General features: G+C 40.3%; 1 protein-coding gene across 12 annotated transcripts in view; it reads right to left on the reverse strand.

Moving 5' to 3' along the window:
• The window catches only part of Fggy (FGGY carbohydrate kinase domain containing), a 363,434-nt gene that overhangs the window by 336,621 nt on the left and 3,993 nt on the right, over window positions 1-22,820 (reverse strand). For 3 of the 12 annotated variants that reach the window (XM_076934647.1, XM_076934644.1, XM_076934650.1), the window contains exons 2-3: window positions 3,086-3,112; window positions 254-330 (exon numbers count right to left, since the gene is read on the reverse strand). The exons of 2 other annotated variants lie outside the window; for them this stretch is intronic. The gene's annotated coding sequence lies outside the window, so the exon portion shown is untranslated. 7 more of the 12 variants (XM_076934642.1, XM_076934643.1, XM_034503691.2 and 4 more) reach the window with 5 other exon arrangements.

Below are 22,820 nucleotides of genomic sequence, written 5' to 3' on the forward strand. Positions count from 1 at the left end.
TGAGTTACAAGGAAACCTGACCAGAACCCTCAGGAATGCCTGGGCCCTTGGGGCTGCTCATGGGATGAGCCACATGACACAGGATTCTCCCAGGGCTCTTTCTCCAGACTCACGTAGGGCAGCCTCCAGACATTAACTAGCACAGCACAGCTGCCCCTGGTCAGCAAGGTGGTCTGAGCTCCTGTGGTCCAATTTTAACCTGAGCAGTATGCACCCTCAACTTAGAAAAATGATGGTTTCTTGGCCATCTTACTCTTGGGGATTCTAAAACAAGTCAGCCAGCAGATGTTCAGTTACTGCTTCCTGGATATTTGCCCCAATAAAAAGGACCTAAAAGAGAGGAAAAAAAAAAAAAACAACTTCATTAAAAGTGATAGCTTCTGGCTTAATCACAATGATTTGCCATCTGTGTTTGCTCCCTTTCAGCTCTGTGGCAGGTGAAGAAGAAAATGGAAAAGCAAGACTAATAAAGCCCACAGCCTCCCCCTGAGCAGGACAGGGTTCCTAGTCTCAGCAGGTGGGGCTTCCTGTCTCCCTGGCTTTTTTCCCTTGGAGCTCATAGAAACAGGAGTACCAGCTTTCATTCCTCATTCACTCAGCAGTGATGCCTTCTCTTTAAGCCAGTAACCAATAAAAGCAGATTTTTAAATAATGCAGATACAGGCTGAGTTGTCATTCCCATGCTTTCTGTTTGCTCTTAGTGGTTTATAGGGAGTAAAGGAAGTCCTGAGTGAACATGAATTGTTTGACATGAGTATGACCATGTCAATGACCTCTTGCCTCAGACCCACGGGAATGTCAAAACCTTCCCCTGGTCCATAAGGAAAGGTCAAGTGCAGTTTCCTCATCCTAGATACTTACAGTCTGAACCAGTTCCCCTATAAAGACTCCCCTAACAAGATTAGCTAAGCCTGCCTCCTTGGTCAGCTAAATATATAGTAGCCCTGCCTTCTTGAACAACTCTATACAATAGCCCTGCCTCTCACTGCAACTGCATACAGCAACCCTACCTCCTCCTACAACTGTATACAATAATTCTGCCTCCTCCTACAACTGTATATAATAACTCCCACCTCTATAGTGCAGACTCTGATGGTGCATCTTTATCAGAGTGTGCACAGTCCATCCAGTCCTGGCTTTTCTGTACTTGTATCTGTGTGTCTGTCCTCTTGTGTCCTAGTATCCCAAGTCAGATATACAGGATCAAGCCATGATGGACACCGTAGTGATTACTGTGCTAGGTTCTTTCTCAGGCAGCAGAATACCATCACAATAGAGAGAGGAGGATAGCCTGAGGTCTTCCCCAAGTGGGACCCTCTGTGAGCTTCTTAACCCTAATGAACAGTGCCCTGGCCCTACCCACTGGGGACCTAGATATTCTCATAGGCCTAAAAGTACACTTGTGTTCTTCACTGATGGAGGGTCCTCTCCCCGCTTCACTCGACCTTCCCTTTCCAATTCCGACTTCTATGGGGGACCTTCTAGCTCTTCTTGCACATGTACAAAGGCTGTCAATATGTGTGAGGAGCCGCATTTGCCATTAAAAGATGGCGCAGGCTTCTGCTTCCTGGTTCTTCACGGAAGCTTTACTTGAGAATGCGCCTGCCCATGGCACGAAAACCGAGTATGACAATTGGATGAAAGATTTGAGCCAATGAGGGATCTGCACATCTCCCAAAGCTCTATTTAAGCAGCAGGCTTTCTGAGCTCTGTGTCCTTCCCTCCACCTCACCATCATGAGAGCTGTTCAATAAATGCTGTCAGAAGAATCCTCAGTGTGGCGTTCTCCTTATCAGCGAGGCTGTGCGCTACAAATATGGTACAATGTCTATACTTTCATTTCAAATGTTCGCTCTGGACCATGTTTTGGTGGTATGTTTCTATGTCTATGTCCCTTATTGGACTGAACCTGGCAAAAAAGGGAAGTTACTGATTTCTATATCCCTACTCCCTTCTAGTCTCTGGAATATAATTGGTTCTCAATGATAATTTTCTAAAGTGAACTCCTTTATCAGTGAACCAAAATAGGAAAAAGAATGCAAAGAGCCATGCCTTAATTATGTTAATTTCTCAGTCTGCGCTTGTAAAATTGTGTGTCATTTAACAAGGTTCCTTCCTGAGAAACGCAGTAAATGATGTCCATGTTATGCAGCATAAGCTGTGCTTACAGAAAGCTAGAAGGGAGAACCTGCACATTCCCAGAGGCATGTATACCCACTGTCCTACCTGTCCTCTGTCAATTACCACAGTTGTTATGTAACATCATGGCATCTCACAGTGTTCTGGTTTATTCTAATCTCTGTGTCAACCAATTAAGTATTTCCTTAAAGGTTTACAGCCACATTTTGCTACTTCTAAGAGAACATGTTTTGGGGGGTTGGTTGGTTTGTTTATTTGTTTGTTTGTTTTTTCATATTTAGCTTCCCTGAGATCAGGGCGATTCTTCTTATAGTCTATAGTGGAATCCATTTGTAGAATTTCTTTCTTTGTGGTACATAAAATGAAGTTATCAGAGTGGCCCTCCACTGAGGACAAGGTGACTAACAAGACAAGAGAGTGCCTTGACTTAGACTACCCTGGCAACCTATTCTGCCCACTTGCCACCATCTTGCATACACCTCGTTTTACATTGATTTTTTTCCTTGTTTCCACCATCTTCATTGTGAGAAGCAGCTCCTACCCATGTTCCTTACCTACTCTTCTGTTGCTGTAGTAAAATGTTCTACCAGAATCATCTTAAAGGAGAAAAGATTTACTCTGGCTCAGAGCTCAAGGGTCAGCCTTCATCATGGTATGAAAATCAAGGCAGCAGAACCCTGAGGAATCTGATCACATTGGAAAACCCACCATTGGAAAACAGGCAGTTAATGGATGCCCTTACTACTCAGCAACACATATGTATTTACATGGCCCAGGTCCCAACGAGGGAATGGTGTCACTCATGGTGGGCAGTCTTCTCACCTCAACTAAAGCAATCAGAAAGATCCCCAGAGGCTCTTCACCTAGGTAACTTTAGGTATTGCCAAGCTGACAGCATTAACCATCACACCACAGACACAAGAATGCCAATGGCTTCTGCTCTTACCTAAAACTGTATAAGACTGTTCCAAACCTGGAAAGAAACCAGAAAATAAGGAAGAATTAAGAATCTCTACAGAACTTCTTCTGCCTTTCTCACAGAAATACTCTGGTTTTATCTATGCTGCCAACCCCGAGGCAAGAGAGGTTCCCCATGGAGCTAGGCCTAGGTCCTGACCGCATTCCTCTGCAAGTAGAATAATGTCTTGAACCAACCATCAATAAAATAAAATAAAAAATAAAACAGGGAATGGTGTTCACTCACCACTCACCAGTTGTGGGCTTGCTTTAGGTCTGGGTTCTGAATCTAGGAAAAACACCTACCTGCATAAGAGTCTTCACCATGTGAAGAAAGTAGAGTATAACCCATTACAGTGAACTCAAACTGCACCCTTGTCTCCATAAGATAGCTAGTACCTTGCACAAGTAGAAATTCAGCAAGCCCTTGGGACCCAGTGAATGAACTGGGTATCCTAAGAACCCATCATTAGGGAATAATAAAAGGTGCAGTGCTAACTATTTATCTGATGCTCTGGAGCCTGTTTGAATTGCTACTTCTGATCCTGAAAACCATGAAGGAAACAACTATTGCCATCCCATTTTATTGATAAGCCCTAGCCGGGTGAAGCAATATACTCCAATAGTTCATGCAACCACTAAGTAAGACAGTGAGCCATCCCCTCTACCTCTCAAAGCCGTTAATCTGTCTGAAGATGCTTTGCTGCCTTCTGATAGCCTTCCATTACTAAACGCTGATTTGCTGAAGACTGTGTTAAGGGCCCTTGCCTACTGTGCTGAGGTCAGCTAACCCAAAAGCCAGGCTGTCCACCTTTAACGTCTGTCCATCCACACCACCAGACTGCCTCTGTCTAGCTTCTCCAACTTCCAGAAACTATTTCTAGACATCCTACAAGATGCCTTCAGCCCACTGGGAGCCAGGGAGGCCTTCTCCCAGCAGTGCTTGCACAAGCTTCTCAGTGCACGTTTTTCTAAGAAAGAGATCCTAATTCAATATTCAGCTTCACCATTTCCCCATTACTGTGCTTTTAATCTCTTTGAGAGTTGTTTCCACACCTGGAACCTCAACTCTAGCAAGTGTGAGCCCTTGGGCACCCAGGTTCCCTGAAACCAAATCCCCTGCCCCTCCTACTTTGTGCCCTTTGTTCCTCAGTTACAAGTACAGTCCTATGTCCTGAACTCCCCACTTAATCAGTACCCAAAAAGACAAAACCTAAGAAATAGAGAAAATATTATTTTTTCTAATGAGGAAATAATATTTTCTAATTGAAGGGAAATACTATTCTCTTCCTAATTGAAAAAGAAGAAGTTGGGAATCACCATTGTTTTGCTTGTTTCTATCAAGGGCTTAATGAATTACAGAAACCCAATCAATGAGGTTAGCAAGCCTATCCCTCACTATTTACCTCAGCAGCACCTAGAATCTGCCTGAAGCACACAGGAAGCAAACACCAGCCCCAGGATTTAAACACAAGCATACAATAGTGAGCTTGGGGCACTTTCCAGACATTCAGCTAAAACTAAAAATCAAAGTTTTTGCAACTTCAGTAAACAACAGATACCACAAAAGCTGGTCGTTCTTGAGCTCTGCCCTGCAAAACTGCCCACCTGATTTCATGATTTTATTTAATCCTTAGTTTAGCCTTGTCAAGTAGGCAGTGTGGAAGCCCCATTTCTTAGGAAAATGAGCTGAGGTATTCAAAGGGGGCACTAAGTAAGGCATAGCAGCAACAGAGGGGCTATGATTCTATGCTAGGTCAGGGCAATTTTGAAGCCTGCTTTATGAATGATGAATGGAACTTGGGTTTCTTCTCACTGTTTTAGGGCAAAGCGGGACATTCTAAAAAAAAAAGAGCAGCTGTAGGGGATGGCCTTCAGGAAAGAGGAAGAAGCCACCATTGCCTGTGGATGGCAAAGAGAAAGAAAACTAATGAAGAGACATTCAAGCTGTGCACAAGTCCTGAGACACACCTAATATCTCAGCCTACAAGATGCCTTATAACTCAGGATCTACCTAGCAAGTCCCCAGCAGGGGCTGCACTGACTCTTGGCCCCTATTTATGATCAAAAGGCTGTTCCATGCCATAAATATTTATATGGTTCACTAAATGATGGCCTATATAAATATTGTGAGAAGTGTACCACAGGAAGTCATAGATTTCACAGCTGATTGTTTAGTACAAGTTTACTCAAATGCCATGTGATATAGGCAGGAGACCTGGATACTGGGGCTGCTCTCTGCAAAACTATTTCAGCCATCCCTAGAAGGGGGTAAATGCTACAAACTCTCTGCTCAAAACCAACCCCTAGGGAATTGTGCTGTCCCTGTATTCCCTTTCTTCCCCCTCAGATAACCTAGTCACAGTGAGACTATTTCTTAACACTACATCCCTAGAAAATGGAGCTTACCTTAGATTCTGCTTCTTAAAGAGCCACTCCTCCAGGCTCAATTTCGTTGGTGACAGCCCACAGAAAGCGTGTCCCAGGACTGGGGAGAAAACTAACTCAGCACTCAGCGTCCTCTCTTTTAACGGTGACCCTTGGACTCTACTGGGAGCTCATGTGTTCCAGCCTCATGCAATTTAGTATTTGGTTACATTGTAATCAGGTTTAGGTAAGTCCAGGAGACAAAGAAAAGCAATAGGTAGACCTGTACTGTTCACTTTAGTCTTATTAACACAGAAGATTCACTACTTCTGTAAGTATGAATACTCCTGCAATTATCCCACATGCTCTAAGATGGTGAGAAAATGTTGTACAGAAAGGAACGAGTCAATATGACAATAATAGCTGGTTTTCTATGGCCTCTCTCAGTATATCCAGGACCTTTCCTCCTCTTAAAGTGAAAGGCTGTCTTCTATGACTGCCCTCTCCTCCTCAGCTTTGCAGCCTGGGAAATATTTTTCTTTTCTTTTTTTTTTTTTTTTAAGGATTGTCTCATTGCCAGTGCTGGCCCAAAATAAAATCTTCAAATGTTTCTTAGATTCCCAAGTCTATGGAATGTGTGCCAACTAACCAAAATATCTTCCATCCAGATTTACCTGTGGCCTGATATAAACCTACAGGCAGCATTGGATCACATCTGGAGTGACTAGCAGGTCATGACATTAGAGTAGTGGTTCTCAACCCCTTGGGGTCCAATGACTCTTTCAGAGAGGTCACCTAAGGCTATCAGAAAACACAGATATTTATAATATGATGTTTAACAGTAGCAAAATTACAGTTATGCAATAGCAATAAAAAATAATTTTATGGCTGGGGTCACCATAACATGAGAAACTGTATTAAAGTGCCAAAGCATTAGGAAGGTTGAGAACCACTGTATTAAAGAGAAGGGAGGGAATAAGCAGAATCCATTCCCCTGTCAACTACTGAGAAGCTCCTGGGAGCACAAGCTTTTATTCATTAACAATGTCTAACACTCACCTATAGCAAAAGGCCTGGTCTAGTGCAGGCAGAAAGAGGAAGAGGGGATAAAGGGAGAATAGGAGGAAAGAAACGTAGATATATTCCTTAACCAACAAATAATAGCTGCCTTATTTCCCACCCAAGAAAAGCCCACAACACCGAGAAGGAACAGAGATGTCAGTTCTCAAAGAGCCAGACAACTCAGAATACTACGCCAAAACAAAGTATGTGCCAGCCAAACCACCTGTCTACTCCAAAAGTCATCTGCTCATCCCTGGAGTGCTCAGCCAGTCACCCAACTGTGAAGACCTAAAGACACTGAAAACCAGGGTTTCACCTGTGAATCCCACAACACACAGACCCTCAAGCCCTGTCTAGACACCATGCATCATGAGAAAGTATGAACCACAACACTTTGTTTCTGAGCTCAGAGGTTCTAGAGAAAAGCTTCAAGCAGGAGCATAGACATTATCCTACAAAGAGACGCAAGGCTGTGTCCTGACAGGGGAACATATGGCTGGGCCCTCCCTCCTTAGCCATCTCTACCACCAATGCACAATGCAGAGAAAGTTCAGCACAAACAAGGTACTCACTAAGAAGCAGATGGATGGATGAACCTCTGCTGGGAGAAAGAAAAGCAATACCCCAACCCCAACATGCCTAGCACTGATTCATTTGGGGTAAGTGACTAAACATGTCTCTTCTGAACTACAAAATGCTACTCACAAACTCTGTACCCCAAGTGATTACTGTTCAGATTAAAAGAAGTGATGCGTCTCAAGTTGGGGCAGTCATTGGTTGGCTGTTCCCTCAGTCTCTGCTCTGTCTTTATCCCTGCACATTTTGTAGGCAAGACAAATTTGGGGTTGAAGGTTATGTGGGTAGACTGATGTTCTGTTCCCGGCCCTCTCCTCTGGAACGCCTGTCTGGCTACAAGAGATGGCCACTTTAGTCTTTATATCCCCCTCTGGTAGGGATCTAAGCTAGGGGTCATCCCCATAGATTTCACATGTCCTCTCTCATCCAATGCCTCCAGCTAGTTACTAGAGATGCCCCCAAACTGATTTTATTCTCATTCCAAGCCCCTCTTCTATCTCTCTCTCTCTCCTCCCAACACCTGATTACCATCCCCACTCTCTTCCTCACCTCTTCTCCTACGCAGTTCCCCCTCTCCATCCACCTCCAATGGCTATTTAGTTTCTCCTTCTGAGTGAGATTCCCACATCCTCTCTTGCGACTTCCATATTACCCAGTTTCTTTGGATTTGTGGGTTGTACCATGCTTGCCCTAAATTTTATGGCTGATGTCCATCCCATGTGAGAGAGCCAACCCCTAACACTACTAATGATACTCTGCTATGCTTGCAGACAGGAACCTAGCACAATGTGACATAGACTGAGAAGCTACAACCAGAAGTGGGTGGAGGTAGAGGCAGATACAGAGACCCACGGCCAAATATCACCCTGAGAGTCTTGTAACCTAGCACAATGTGACATAGACTGAGAAGCTACAACCAGAAGTGGGTGGAGGTAGAGGCAGATACAGAGACCCACGGCCAAATATCACCCTGAGAGTCTTGTAAAAGAGTGGAGGATAAAAGTGAGCAAGTCTGAGAGGTCAAGAAGTCCTACAGAGTCAACTAACTTTGGACCATGGAGGTTCACAGAGCTTCGGTCACCAACCAGGGGGCATGCAGGAGCTAGATCTAGACCCCCCCTACACATTTGTAGCAAATGTGGAATCCCTTAACAAGTGGACTTGTTAACAAGAGTCCCTTGGACTTCATGTGGATCCCTTAACAAGTGGAGCAGGGGATGTCTTGGTCTCTGTTCCCTGCCACTGTATCCTCTTTTCCCTAGCTGTACTGCCTGAGTGGGCCTCAGTGAAAGAGGATGTGCCTAGTTCTGCTGGGACTAGATACCCCAGGATGGGAGGGTACCCAAGGGGAGAGGACAATGGGGAAGGGGATTTGTGGGGAGAGGACAATGGGGAAAGAGATTTGTAAGGGTGGACTGGGAAGAGGGGGAGGGGAACTGTGATCAAAATGTAAAGTGAATAAAGAATTAAAATTGAAAAAAGAGAGAGAAGTGATGAGCATGGAAGGGATTTGAAAGGGGCAATTCCTTCATAAATAAGAGTTCGATGGCACTGGAGGAGACAGAAGAAAAAAGTGCCATACATAATACAGCATCACCAAAGGTGCCAGCGCCCAGCAACTCACAATGATACTCAGACTCACCACAGCCCCCAGCACTGCATCTCCTACTGATTTCATGGTCTTTTAAAATGAATTATCAAAATTAACAAGACCCAAAGTCCATGCATCTCAATGAACTCCTACACAGAGCAGCCATTTCGAACAGAAGCTGTGGAGCTTCTCAATGGATTTCATACTTTAACTATTAAATATATTTGTGCACTTATCCAACTCCAAAATAAAAAATCTATGACTCAGTTAGAAGTAGAAAAACAATTCACTTTATGTCTTCTTTGTATATAACTTCTGTCTAATAATTATTATTTGTTATTTGGCCTTTTTATTCTTTTCTATATGTTATATACTATACCCACACAATCATTTGTTTATACACACACACAAACACAAAACTTCGGTTTGTGATGTTCTTACTTACAAAGTACTTTTTAATTTTACGTGTATTGGTGTTTTGCCTGCATGTATATCTGTGTAAGGGTGCCAGATCCCCTGGAACTGGAGTAACAGCCAGTTGTGAACTGCCATGTGGGTGCTGGGAACTGAAACTCTAGAAGAGCAGCCAGTGCAGTGCTCCTAACCACTGAACCTGCAGGGGTTTTTTTATAATAAAGTTTAATTAAAAATATATATTACCTATTCTGAGGTCTTCTCATCATATCTAAAATCTCTGTTTATATATACACACACAAACACACACACACACACACACACACAGAGCCCACTGTTTTCCCTGTGTCAGAATATGACAAAATGAGACTGAAAATGATTTATCCAGAATTTCATGGTGCACAGTCTTATGTTGCTGTGGTATGAGTGTTGATATCCTTTCCATGGTGGGTACAGCCTTTATGGATGAGATCACGATGTCTATGTAAGAGGCCCAGGAGGGACTTCAAGGAAAACCTAATGTGCCTAGTAAAACTGCATATGGCAGCTAAGTGGTTTCTTGCATTCTAACCCACTCAGCCTTTCTCTGAAGAATAAAGACACATTTGTTACTGCCCAGAAGCTGTGATTCATACTTAATGAGAACTCAGTGCTTTCCTGTTTTCTTTTTTTCTGTGTTTTGAGGATCTTCATGCTTTGTAATGAGCCATTAAAAAAAAAAAGAAAAAGATAAATACAAGGTAACAAGAAGTGTTCCAGTTAATATTTTTCTTGTTGTGATAAAGCAAAAACAACATGGGGAGGAAAGAGTTTGTTTGGCTTACACATCCAGGATCACAGTTGACTTTTTAAGGAAAGCCAAGGCCGGAGTTCAAGGCAGTAACCTGGAGGCAGCAACTAAAACAGAGACCATAGAAGGACAAATGATTACTAGATTGCTCCTCATAGCTTATTCACCCTGCTTTCTTATACAACTCAGGATCACTTGCCCAGGGTTGGTGCTACCACAGTGGGCAGGGCTGTCCTACATCAGTCATTAATAAAAAAAAAAAAAAAAAAAAAAAAAAAAAAATTCCTATGAATGAACTTGCTGACAGGCAACTGATGGAGGCATCTTCTCAACTGAGGTTTATCTTCCCAGTTAACTCTAGTGTGGTAGTTTGAATGAATGAGAATGGCCACTCAGGCTCATATATTTGAATGTTTGGTGCCCTGTTGGTGGAAGGGTTTGGAAAGGACTAGGAGGTGTGGCCTTGTTGAAGAAGCTGTGTCACTGGGGGTAGAGGATGATGATTTGAGGGTTCGAAAGCCCAAGCCATCCCCAGATCCTGTTAGCTTGTTCTCTCTCTCTCTCTCTCTCTCTCTCTCTCTCTCTCTCTCTCACACACACACACACACACACACACACACACACACACACACATTGTGGTTGAGATGTGAGCTCAGCTAATGCTCCAGTATCATGCCTACCTGCCCACCTGCCTGCTGCCATGATTCCTGCTTTGATGATGATGCCACAAGTTAAATGATTTATAAGTTCTGTTGGTCATGATGTTTTGTCACAGCAACTAAAACATGAAGGTACTAAATAAATAAGAATGAATAAGACAGTATAAGCATTTGCTTGTCTTTAACATTCAAAACAGGAGTACAAAAGGCAGAAAGTCAAATCCCCATGCTGGCCTCATAAAGTGACAATCACACAGATCAAAACTGATGAGCTTGTCCTTGGATGGTCAGACAGTATTGGGTGGCTACCAAATCACTAACTACCAAAAGCCACGGAGCAATCACACACACACACAATGCACACAATGCTTGTGGCCAAATGTGTAGCCCAACTACTAAGGTAATTATGATTAAAACCTGACTCATCAGAAGACAATTCAAACTGTACTAACAAACTTTCTCTTAGAGCAGATGAAATTCTGGATCTCTCATGTCCTCTTTGATAAAAACCTTATTGATCAGTTGCCCTCCTTCCCCTTACCTTTGCAGAGGGGTGAAGGGCTACATAACACCCACTACTATGGACACTGCTTTTCCCATTCAGACACAGGGGAAGCTGAAATTCTGAAGAATCAGGCTCTTGAAGAAGATAGCAAAGTCCAGTGTAGAAGAAACAGCCCATGTTCAAATTGAGGTCTGCCTTGATAGGAACAGAACTACTACCATGAGGCCTCCCACAGTAGTCAAACTGCCTTGATCCAAGTTATCCTGAGAAGCTTTTTCAGTCATCAGAAATTAAAAATTCCACTGCTTATAACATGCTGCCTTTATAGTCCTTATTTTATTACTTTTGTATATGGGTGTTTTGCCTGAATCTATGTCTGTGTACCATGCACATGCCTGATAACCATGGAGGCAGAAGAGGGTATCATATCCCTTGAGACTGGATTTACAAATGGTTGAGAGCCACTGTGTGAGAGCTGAGAAACGAACCCAGGTCCTCAGGAAGAGCAGTCAAGTACTCTTAACCTCTGAGCCATCTCTCCAACCTGCTAATTTATATTATGGTAATAAGGGGGATTAATGAGTTGTGAGGTTGGAAGATTGTTAATACATAAAATAATCAAATAAATTTTAAATAAAAAGAACTAAGGATTATCTTCCTCTAAAGAGTTCCAGAGGCACAATAATCAATAGTGGTGGTTTAAATAAAAATATTCCATAGGCTTAGATATTTCAACACTGGTGCCCACTGGGTAGTGCTGTTTGGGCACAGCATGGAATCTTTAGGAAGTATAGTCTTCCTGAAGGAAGTACATCACTGGGATGGGCTTTAAGAGCTTATAACTCTTGGATTTGTGTTTAGAGTTGAAGATGTAGCCCCTCATCTTTCTGTTCTAGTCTCATCCCACCATATGTCCCCCCACCATTATGGACTTTCCCCCTGGAATCTTAATCCAAAATGAGTTCTTCCTTCTATAAGTTGCTTTGCTCATGCTAGTTTATTACAGTAACAAAAACATACCTAGCACAGCAACCATTCTGTATATAACAGATTCCTCTTTGTGACTGTTGTACTTCAATAGGAAGGAAGGAGAGAAGGACAGGGATTCTCATCCTTCCTAGATGAATATCCATGTATCCTCATGGTCAGCTCCCTCTCTCCAAACCCTACTGGATACCCAAGTTCACTAAAACCATGGGCTTGGGTTGAAGATCTCTCGTTGCCTAGAAGTGGGAAATGTTTGAATTAGTACAAAGTGGGATGAGTATACTACCTTAAATACAAAGCCTTTGTGTATCCCTGATATGATGCCCACTACAAACTTATAGCTGTAACATGGAAATTATATGCAAATATGAATTACTTGCACGTACACTCTTCTTTCTGGGAAATGAATTCCTGACCCTTCTTTGAATTATGAATAATTTAAATATATATGCAATTTCTCCCCATCACTTTCCCCTTCAAGAAGCTGCTGTTGATTTGCTAACATAATTAACTACAAAATGATTCTCTACAGAACTAACCAGTCCTTCAAAGTAATGCCATAGTCATTAGCATTTTGGCTGAAATCCACAGTTTTTCCCAGAAATTCACTCAAATTAAAACAGAAGAAGAACCTACCATCCTTAATGAGGATATCAGATAAACATCTCAAGCAGCCTCAAGAAAAGCCACAAAATCCTTTCTGCACAACAAAACACCTGCCTAAGACAAAGGCCAGGATGGCTGTGGTCTTTGGGCTGTTTTCACATTTACTTGATCATGAAATGTGGACAGGTATGTCTTTCTCCCCAGGGAGAAAGACATAAAGCAGCAGTTCTCAATCTGTGGGTCATGACCCCTTTTGTAGGCCAAATGACCCTTTCACAGAAGTCACATATCAGATATCCTGCATATCAGATATTTACAATTCATAACAGTAGACAAATTAAAGTTATAAAATAGCAATGATAACAATTTTATGGCTGGGGGTTCACCACAACATGAGGAACTGTGTTAAAAGGTCACGGCATTAGGCAGGTTAAGAACCATTTTACCTCCCTAAAGGATCAATTATCTGAAAATCAAATATTCAATCTGAAAAACTAAAATGGCCTGCCATTCCTCAAACTCACCCCTGCTGGGATTATCTTGGGGTAAAGTACCAACACAAACAAGCCGCTGGGCAAAGGTGGGAGAAGAAGTCCTTCATCAAATGAAGGCTGGATGCCCCAGTGTGGGGGAATTCATGGGTGGGGAGGTGGTAGTTAGAGGGTGGGTGGGGGCACATCTTCATAGAAGCAGGACGGGGGATGGGATAGGGAGTTTCTGGGAGGGGGAGAATGGGGAAATGGAATCACATCTGAAATGTAAATAAAATATCCAATATTTTAAAAAAGAAAGAAAGAAAAAACATAAACAGTCCACTGCTCCTGTCTATTTCTCTCCTCTAGCCCTTGCTCTCTCTCTGGAATGAACCCTCTACACTACAAACTTGTAGAACTTCCAGTTTTCTGCCTTTGGCCTTAGTGTTCTCTCTTTTGAAACACAAATGTGGGCAGTTCTCAGAAAGAGAAATAAAATGAACATATCTCCAGCTTCAAGGGAGTAAAGGGTTAAAACCCAAACAATCCTGAGATATAATTTAACATAACAAATTAGCAGACATCAGAACTCTGAAAATGCCCCCTTGCAGTTAGAGCATGGTCAGGTATGCTTTCCACAGCAAGGCAACTCAGTCATTTATCAAACGATTGGCAATATCTGTCTACTTTTACCCATCAGTTTAACTTTCAAGAACTGATGAAGCACTGGTTCTCCATAAAGCCAAACAAACATGTCCACTCTAACACCTTTTATAAATGCAAGAGCACCCTTGCAAGGAAAAAAAAAAGAGAAAACTGCACATGTTTATTGAGAAAGGAGTTTATAATAATAATGCATCGGTAGTTGTCAAAAAGAATTTTAAAAAGAGCTACAGAAACATGCCGATCATATATTATTAACTTAAAAAGCAAATCCTGCCAAGCTAACAAGCTGCTGATTTAATAGGCTGAAACAGGAGGATCAGTGTGAGTTCAAGGCTACTCTGTCCTTACAGTGAGTTTCAAGCTAACCTGAGCTACCGAATGAGACTCTGTTTAAAAAAACAAAATAAAAAAAAATAAACGAGCTCTTAGATTATGCAGTATGTCCTCTTTTGCATTATTTTTTAAAAGAATAGACTTAAGCACTCATGGTCATTCATACCTGGAACATTATTACTCAGGACAATCATAAGGATTAATTTAAATATTCCCTCCTCAAGTCCCATGCTCTTCCCCTGGGAGTTCACCAGAAAGTAATGATTCCTGCATTTTTCAATAATTACATTCATATGCATCTAAGTTTTTCCTTTTTTTTTTTTAATCGCCTCTATCTTCAGTCAAAATAGTCATGAATATTTTCTGTGGCAACCGAAGGTACTACAAACTTTACCTTAGCCAAAGGCCATACTAATCTTGCCTACAGCCCTGGAGTGCCCACACCAGCTGGACAGAGAACAATGCTTCTGAGATGTGAGGCCTTCCCAGGTCTCAGAGGATTTCAATCATCTGTGCTGTCACAAGGCAACTTTTTAAAATCCTAAATTACCCTTTCTCTAACATCAAAGTTGCCATATAATTCTACTAGCTTGGATTTTGGTAAGCTAATTGAGTCTGATCTATCTAAATCATTCTTGATTTTATAGATTTTTTTCCTATGTTTTGACCTTCACACCCCTCCCTCCCACAGTCAGTTAGTAAAACCCAAGTGACTAAGCTTTCGGCCTTGTCTTCAGAACAGCTCAGCCACAAGTCTAGATGGCCAAGGACAAGCAATAAACTCACCCTAATTAATCACTCCTTCCCTGAACCTAGCTCATACAAACAGCACTGTAAAAGGACACATTCCCAGCCCCGCCCCCAAACTCCACCTCATTGAGTTATCTTCAATAATGACAATTTTGAAATACACTCCTGAAGAAAAGTATGTTTTGTCTGGATAAGAAATATAATTTTCCTTTATACCACAAGCCTATTTCTTCTCCCAAACACACTATTCACTCTTTACTTCTAATCACGGAGGATGAGAACTTCATTTCAACATAGTTCTACTGTTTATGCCTGCAGGTAATCAGCCTCGCATCATCTTTTGCATAGTTGCTTTTCTAAGAACAATTCCATCTTGGGACATCTTATTTTTCCTTCTAATACACTTCTTTGCCCATGATCACCTTGGCTTTATATGGTTAAAAGTCCTCCATTACTATTGATGCCTTGATACCTCAAAATCCCTTCTTCACTTTCAAATAGTCCCTTCTATATATTTTATTCAAAACTTGTAGTTGACAATTTCTATTTCCAGCCAAAGTGGTACAAACCATATCCTCCACCCTTATAGTGATTCTAAAAGGACTAAATAAATAAATAAATGTATGTCTCAGACTGTTGGAAATCTGGCAACAATCATTATTAGAGAAAAATTAGTAAGAAAAAAAAGATAATTCCTTCAATTGCTCCAGCTGAATGCCTGAGGACTCTGTGCAAACTGTGTCACACACAGTCACACATGTGGGGATGGAGTACAAGAGAAGAGAGAGCTGCAGCAGGAAGACATACAATGTGCTGCACAGTGGATCCAAGAGAGAGAGGCAGAAGCACCAGGAAACAGTACAGTAAAAATTTATTGGGTCACAGAGTGCTATAACCTATACTTTCATCCACCAAGTAAAATCTTAGATCACAGTCTGCTAGGCAAAATGCAGGATACAGATGTATAGTGTTGTGGGTCCAATTGACAAAGCATAAAAGAAGACTCCGAAGGATCAAACTGTTTCTAAATAACTCATGCATGCCCTTGAACAAATCTCCAGTGTATTTACAAAAAGTACAAGGAGAAAAAAAAAAAAAAGAGCACCCACAGCGTAAATACATAATGGCTGTTATATAAAAACAAAAAATTACCATGCACAGGCCTGGGAGGATGGCTTAGCAGGTAGGAGGACTTGCTGCGTATGTATAAGGACATGAGTTTGAATAACCATCGTCCTAGGTTTCTTTCTTTCTCTCTCTCTCTCCCTCTTTCTTTCTTTCTTTCTTTCTTTCTTTCTTTCTTTCTTTCTTTCTTTCCTAAGCTGAAGGATTGTAGTAAAACCAGACAGATCTGAGGGGCTTACTGGTCATTGAACTTCAAGTTCAATAAAGCAGTGTTACAGAATATGATGTCCTCCTCTGTCCTACTTGTGGGATCATATATCCATGCACACACATGTTCAACCATACATGTACCACCACGTCTGCCAATACATACAGACAAATTAACATTCATGTAAAGAAACAGGAGCAAACAAGACAAAAGGAAAACATGCATCAGTAAAATGGACAGCCACTTAGTATTGGCCCAAATAATCAGTAACCAGAGGAAATAAAAGCTGCTATAACTTTATTTTATGCACCCAAAACTCTAGAGGAAAGACAACTTAAAAGTTCAAATGTGAGAAATGCAAAGAATATTCTAGATTGCTGGAATTAAAAACCTAAGTGATGATTGCTGTGAAAAAACTATTCCAGTAAGGTTAAAGATTTCAAGAAAAAAAAAAAAAAATCCTTGTGAACTTCAAGATAATACAACAGAAATCATCCAAAATGTAACGGAAATCCTTTTAACATTCATCTGTATTGTGTTTTAATTAGGAGGAGTAATGGGGGTGTCTGAGGAGGGTAGCTTGCTGAAGCCGGGATTATAGCCAATTGTGAGCTGCCTAACATCAGTGCTGGGAACTGAACTTCAGTCCTGTGGAAGAACAGTGAGTACTCTTAAAAACTAAGCCATCCCTCCAGCCACAACAGAAAGATGTTTAAAGTAGAAACAGAGAACAACTTTAGGAGATCAAATGACACATGAAATGGGAGCTCTTAAAGGGGGCATCAGAAAGAGAGCCACAGAAATATTAAAAGATGGGATGATCAAAAACTCTCCAGCTGGGATGAAAACTATAAATCTGCATATCCAAATATCTTAACAAACTCAAAACACAAAGTATATTTTCAAAAAAGAAAGAGAGAAAACTACCACAAGAAATGCCAAAATTAAATGATTATAAATCTTTGAAAAAGATAAATACTTGATGGTAGGGAAAAAAGGAGATGTTACACACACACAAAAAAGAAAGCAACATCTCAGAAATAAAGGAAACTAGGAGCAAGATCTTTGAAGTATATTAAAAAAAACTTTATAATGCTCACAATTTTAAAATATCTTTCAGAAACAAGGTAAAATAAAGAATTGTCCAAGCAAACAGAAGCTAAAACCTCCTCACCAGCAGAAGCACAAGAATAAGGGGAGAAATATGGTACATAGAAAGAAGTGTCTATAAAACAGAATGAGGACTACAGAGTAAGCACAGAGATAAACATAAAGACTGTCTTAAAAGAATCTTAATATCTCAAAAGATAGTGAACTGCTTCAACGTTAGTTAAAATCATACAGTGTGGAGTTTAAAGATACACATAAGTAAAATATGCAGAAACAGAAACACGAATGCTAAGAGTGCAGAACACACTGCTATGTATTTCTTTTATGTGCAATCATATGTTACTGGTTATGATAAACTAAAGATACTTATTAAAAATCCTAAAGCAAATATAGAAGAATTCCACAAAGAAAAAAGTCAAACTTAAAGAAAGACAAACAAATAAGCAGAACAAAAATTTAAATCAAGCAACAAGGTAGTGATTTTAAATTAATAATTATATCAGCGAAACAAGACTCCAACAAAAGACACATCATCCAGTATTGATTTATTTAATTAAATGCTGCCTACAAGAAGCTCAATTTAAGCATAAGGTGAAAAATCAGACATTGAACAGGATATGCCATATCATGCATGCTTGTCCTTCCTGCTCCAATAACCTAAAGATGCTTCTGAAGCCTCTGTAGCAATGTTAGGTGATGCCTTCCTGTAATGATGCAAAGGCATTTTCCCCTTTAGTCACTCCTGATTTTTGTGTCCTTTGTATTTCCTGGGTAAATAGAGTTCCATTTATCCACCTATGTTCTCTTTATATTTCTCTAAAAAGCAACAAAATAATGGCCATGAAAGATATTCTGTGATAGAAGTCTTTGCCTTTGTTGTCTGTGTGCCTCTGTGAATTCTGAGTTAAACTGTGGAACTTCAGGAAGTTCTTGTACAACCAGAACCAGAGCTGCTGTAGGTGCTGAACCTAAGGTTGGCAGTGCTCTATGGCCACTGCTTGACTCAAGACTGGTCATAAGATACACAAATGAGAGTCCTTGGACTATTTGGAATGGATTTGAAGCTCAGACAGAGAGAGATGTGTGTCATGAAGATATATTTTTTGACCATTGGCATAAATGGCCCAAATAACTCTCTCTAAACAGGAACAAGCTGTCAAAAAAAGACAAGGATAGAAACTTCAGTGTACAGGAAACAGTGAATGTTTTAGACCAGTAAGCTAAGAACTTAGAAGGTGATGCTTGACAAAGCAACATGTTCACCTGGCCATCTGTCTGGTTTACAAAGAGCTGCTCCAGTGGGATTTCTTCATGTTTTTGTTGCACTGCTGACATTTAACATCAGTTGTGACTGTCAGTTGGCATTAGCCATTTAGATAGCAACCCTAGTAATGCTTTGCTACAGTAAAGAAAGATATGTCAAACATAAAAGATAAATGAATAATTATATCCAATGAAATAACACTGACAATTAAAAGACAGATTATCCACTGCTAATTTATTTAGCTTAATTAAATGCTGCCTACAAGAAGCTCAGTTTAAACATACTGTGAAAAGCCAGAAGTGGAACATGATATGCCATATCACAGCGATGAAATGGAACAAAGTACCTCCATCAATATCCAACTAAGCAGATTTAAAAATATATATGACCTAAACAATGACTAAATAAATCTCTCTAACTGTTAGCAGAAACTGTGAAATAGCACAGGGTGATTCACCAAGAAGACCAATTTGTACTGAATAGCTTTGCTACAGTTAAGAAAGATATATCAAAGCACATAGCTCAATTTATGAATCTAATCACATGGTACCAGAATATATAAAGCAAACTACGATGAAACAGTAAAGAGAAATACATGTAAATAATTATGCTGTCGGTGATTGACAGGGACAGAAACAGTAGACAACTGAGCAAGGGTGTGATATACAATGGGAATCCATCAACCCACCCTGGCTGATTGGAACTTCCAATGTTTCACGGTTACTCTACCCAACCAGTATAACATGAGTGTTCTAACCAGAATATAGTCTGTGTTGGTTAAATAACTCTCATAAAATAAGTCTAAAATATCTAAAGGATTCAAGTCATATAAAGGATGACCTATGACCAAGACAAAACTATAGATCAGTGATCAAAAGCTATAGAGCAAATCCTCAAATATATGGAAACTAATTAACATACTTCTTGAAAGGAACTATGCAATTTTAATATGTTTAACACAACACAGATACAGTGTGTAAGTTTTAGGATATGAATAATGCCATGCTTAGAAATTAACTGTGTCAAACCTCAATATAAGAAGAGTCTCAAGAAAATACACTCGGCATCTCCCCTGAGGAAACTAGAAGGGAATGAACTCTATATATGCTGAAGAAAAGAAATAACAAGCTGTACAGAAGAAATAATCACTTTTAAGACAAAAATTATGGAGAAAATAAATTTGAGTAAAAGCTAACACTTTGAGAAGAGCAAAAATTTAATATAATTCTACCCAAAATGATCATAAAAATAAAGAGAAAATGTACATACTGCCAATATTGAGAATTAAAGAGATGAAATTAGAATTGGTTCTATAAGCTATTAAAATAACAGCTGGGAAATATTTTTGCACAGTAGCATGTTAATAAATTTGACAAATTAGTCACTTTGTGTAAATCCCTTGAGGCACACAAACTATCAAGCCTCACTCAAGAAGAAACAGAACGGAATAGTATCAACTGAACACAATAGCAAAGTAACTTTCTGTCACCTCACCACAGCATACTGGCTGTGACAAGTAGACATGAATGAAGGGACCACTGGGAGAATGTGAGGGAAAGTGCATTAAAAAGACTATGAATAAGGCTTCCCAGTTCCCCAAAGCAGCAGCATATGCTGAGCCAAAAAAGAGCCCTATGGTCCAGGACTCTTCCCTGGGGGGAAAGTGAGAAAAGCAGTGAGAAGCCAGCTGTTCCAGCTGTGCACAATGTCACCCAAGGCATCCCCTGTTAACACCTGAAGAATTTGGAGGATTAGGCAGCTGAGAGAGTCGGGGAAAGGACCAGAAAGAAGGATCCATACTGATCAAGCTAGAAAAGCTAGCTACTGTGACTATCACAGTAGAGATAGGTTATCAGGAGCACCACTTACATGATGCTGCCAACTTCTCCCTCTGGTCCAGAGATGATGGTAATGCCACTCATCCCAGCCCCCACGCCCACTCAGCATGAGTCTTTACAGGTAGCTCACAAACAGATGCACTGGCTGGACTCTGCACAACTAGAAGGAAAGCATGTCAATTTGATGGGGAAAAGAAGTGTATTTGCAGGATTAAAAGAAGGCACGTGATTTTAGTGATGGCTCCCCAAAAGGAAACAATGAAGTGAAGCAAGCACAGTCAGAGAAAACACCAGAGTGTCTCAAAATCCCTAGGCCAGATGATCAAGGACAATTTTCCTTTCTCAACACTAATAACTAAAGTCAAAATAAGATGACTGCCCACTTGATTAAAGAGGACCACAAGGAGGCACTTTGAGAAGCATCTCCAACACACACACACATACACACACACACATACACACACACACATACACACACACACACACACACACACACACACACGTATGTACTCCATCATACACACGCACAAAGAAACAAAACAAACAAACAAAAACTAATGTCCATTAATGGACTAAGGAACTAAGACATAAGAAATGCTTGACAATGAATTGAAAGAAATTAAATAATTGTTTTAAGGACATTCGGTGACATACCTGAAAAACAAGAGAAAACAAATCAGAAAAGGCAATACACAACAGAGAAACCAATGTCTAAGAAAACAAATTCTGGAGCTGACGAAGACAGGCCACACGTGAGAAGCATCAACAGCATACTGGCGGCACAGAATGAAGCACCTGTAACGCTAGTCCAACCTTAATTATAATCAGAAACAAAGGGGGAGTGAAGACGAAATGAGAAAGCTGGGATTGCTCTAGCTTCATTTCTGCTGCCATGATAAAGCACAGTGATAAAAGCCAACGTAGGGGAGAGGGGGTTTGACTTAGCCCTCATTCCAGGCTACAGTTCACTCTGACAGGAGGAATGTCAAGGCGGCAGAACTTAACAGTCGATCATTTCACAGCAAAGAGCAGAGGGGAGTAACTCAGACACGAGTCATGTTTCTACTCAACCTACTTTTTTCACTTTTAAACCACTCAGGGCCCAGCCCCAGAAATGGTGCTGCTCAAATTCAGGGTGGATCTTTCACCTCAATTAACCCAATTAAGAAAAATCTCTCAAGCATGCCCACAGACCAACCCGCTGTAGGGAATCCTCCACTGACAGTTGTCTCCCAGGTGATCCTTGACCATGTGAGGTTGACAACTAAAATGACATTATACATTATGGGAGTTCTCAAAGGAGAAGAAAATGGGGCACAGATGCTACTTTAAACAAACAATAGCTGAAAACTTCCCAGACCCGAGGAGAAATGTGGATATTCAGGTCTGTGAGTCTTAAAGGTCTACAAAGAGCTCAAACGTGTCCAATCCAGAGAGGACTACTTAGAAACATCATCATATTGTCAAAATAAATATTTTTGAAAGCAGCAACAGAAAAGAGAATTTTACATACAGAGAAGCCATCATTAGAATACTAATCTCAGCAGAACTTTACAGATGAGAAAAGAACAGAATGAATACTCAATGCACTACTTTTTTTTTCCCATTTAAGAAATACTACAGCAAAACTATCTTTTAATAATGAACATAAGGTAAACAAGAAAAGTGACCCAAGAGTTTTATGGCCCATGATGGGTCTGCCAGAAGGAGACCTAAGCAGGGTCTTCAGGTTGGACTGAAGGGATCATAATGAATATGAAAAGAGGTTACAGTAAAAACTTATTGGTAAGGCAAATATATAGTCAAATTCAGAATAGTTGAAGACTGTAACAAAGGCCAGTAAACTACTTTTGACTTAGTATATAATTATATATAGCCTAATAGCTATTAGAAGATAAAAGTATTAAGAATAACAACTAAAATAATTTGTTAATGAACACACTGCATGAAATAAGTAAATCATAACATAAATAAGGAGGCATGTGTAAAGTTTTCATATGTGGTTGATGGTTGTGAATGAAAATTCACTCATAATATGTTTTATAGAAAGCTCATGATAATAGATAGGCATGAACTATATATAGTGAACACACAATAGAGAATGAGAAAGATGCCCATCTTATTATATTGAAAACAATCCTCAAAGCCCAAAAGATAGCAGGAGATAAGGATAGCTGGATAAGGAAATAAAGGAATTGCAAACAATAAAATGGCAAGAGTTTGTACCTAGCAATAATTACTCCAAATATAAATGAACTAAATTCTCAAATCAAAAGATTAATTATCTTTTAAACCATAACGATATGAAGCTAGAAATCAATAACAAGAAGAAAAGTCAAAAATAAAAAAACATTCTTGTACAAAATAACTTAAAGTTGAAACCAGAAGGAAAATTAAGAA

This window comes from Arvicanthis niloticus, chromosome 5, assembly GCF_011762505.2.
Source record: "Arvicanthis niloticus isolate mArvNil1 chromosome 5, mArvNil1.pat.X, whole genome shotgun sequence".
In the NCBI taxonomy this organism is placed as follows: Eukaryota; Metazoa; Chordata; class Mammalia; order Rodentia; family Muridae; genus Arvicanthis; species Arvicanthis niloticus.